Here is a 2,020-nt window from a genome sequence, read left to right on the forward strand (position 1 = left end):
TTTATGTTTTTTTCATTTTACATACCAATCACTGTTCTTCCTCCCTCCCCTTCTGCTTCCCCCCAAGCTCCCCTCATCCTCTCCCCTGGCAATGGGACCAGAACTTATGCCGTGTACATGAACTGGCTTTATTTTTTAATTTTTTAATTCATTTGACATACCAACCACAGATCACCCTCACATCCCTCCTCCATCTCCTCGCTCCTTCCCCCCAAGACTCCCCCCATCCCCTCCTCCAAAAGGGTTAGTACTTCCATTGGGGAACAGCAAACCCTCCCCCCATCCCCTCCTCCAAAAGGGTTAGTACTTCCATTCAGTTGAGGCAGGACCAAGCTTCACCCCCATGCATCAAGGGTGAGCAAACAATCCAAAGGTAAGAAATCTAGAAGCTTTTACACAATTTTTTGAACCGAGCCCTAATTCTTCTAAAAAAGGGTCTCCAAAATCTGGAGTAGAATTATCATACTCCATAATGAAATGCTTGAGTTCTTCAACATGTTGCTCACCTATTTCATGCAAACTCTGCTTCATTGCAAACTGTATAGATTTTTCTAACGAACGATCCTTTTCAACCAGCCTTTCCACCACCATCCCGAAAGTTTCACAGACTTGTCGGTAAACCTTCTCAATCTCAGTGATTTTTGATGCAATCGCTTTTGAGCGAATGCTAAGCTGGCTGTCTTCACACAATTCTGGGCCAGCTGTTGTGTTTGACTCGGGTTCTTCTGTCTGATTGATACGTAATGTTTCCTTGGATCCCATTTCAAACTCGGAAATTTCAGCCAAGTTATTTTCTTCTGACTGCTTGGGATTTTCATTCGCCCTCTTGCTTGCAGCATCAGCCTGTTCCTTCTCAGTCAGCCGGCTGGGGCTTTTTAACACCTTGGGTGAAGAACTTGAGGGCACAGTATCTCTTGATGTTTTCAAAAACTGGATGGCTCTCTCTTTACATCTACGTCGAGACTGATGGAAGGAGCGCATCCTGCTTCTACTGCTGAGACTGGATCCAAATCTGCTGTGTAGGGAGTCCTTCCCGCCCACACGTGATTCTCTCAAAAAAGGAGCGTCCCGTTTATGGGGAGAGCGTTGTCTTGAATAATGGGAAGAATAGAAACGTTTTCTTCTAAAGCCGTTTCTCATGGCCCTGTATTGAGGCTGTTGGCTTGTGGAATACTCATCTCTTGACCATCGGTAGCCATAATGGCCTCTTTTGTAGGGTGGGGCTCTTCTTGGATCCTGAGTAAAACAGCGGCCCTTGTCCCATTCTTGGTAATCAACATGACAGTAGTATCTACTGTAGCCTCCTTCCTTGGGTTTGGCTAGCAGAGAAGATCTCTTGTCTCCCAGAGGCGGTCTCTTTGGCACAACATTGATTAATCTATGGTTGCCATCACTGGGATGGTTCCAAGGAGGCGCTTGTTTTCCTGGAAGTCGCTTGTAGTCATACCATCCCTGTGCTTGTTTTCCTGGAAGTCGCTTGTAGTCACACCATCCCTCAGACCACATTTCATCTGTTTTGGAAGCCACTGGACTTCTGCGAACAGAAATGCCTACTTCCCATTCCAACCACACTCATGGCTCAGCTCAAGAATCTGTTATTGTCTAAAAATTCGTCATCGGAACTCCCCAATAGGTACGTTCCACCAATGCTGCTGAAACCGCACCAACAGCTCTCTAATTAAACTTAGGCCTACTCAACAGCACGGAAATCATGCCAGGTACTTGAAAGCTAGGAAATTACCTGGGGCTAGTGAGGACATGTGTCATACAGGAGAATGCAGTACCACCACTTGACTAAATCAGTACAATTCCTAAGTGAATTCCACTTACTACAAAAAAGTGTAGCTCTCACCCCTCACCAAAAAAAGCTTCTTTTTGCAACAGAGAGAGACCATTGCAGAATACCACAAGCACTCAACTTCAGAGAACAATTGATTGTGGTGTTTCTAGCCCCAAGATACACACACATACACACAAACACACACACACACACACACACACATACACACATAACTCCTGT

The 2,020-nt window shown here is 45.4% G+C and overlaps 1 pseudogene; it reads right to left on the minus strand.

Moving 5' to 3' along the window:
* Positions 1-348: 348 nt before the first annotated feature.
* LOC143271062 (periphilin-1 pseudogene) lies at positions 349-1,506 on the minus strand (annotated as a pseudogene).
* Between the last annotated feature and the right edge of the window lie 514 nt (positions 1,507-2,020).

Source organism: Peromyscus maniculatus, chromosome X (genome assembly GCF_049852395.1).
Source record: "Peromyscus maniculatus bairdii isolate BWxNUB_F1_BW_parent chromosome X, HU_Pman_BW_mat_3.1, whole genome shotgun sequence".
In the NCBI taxonomy this organism is placed as follows: Eukaryota; Metazoa; Chordata; class Mammalia; order Rodentia; family Cricetidae; genus Peromyscus; species Peromyscus maniculatus.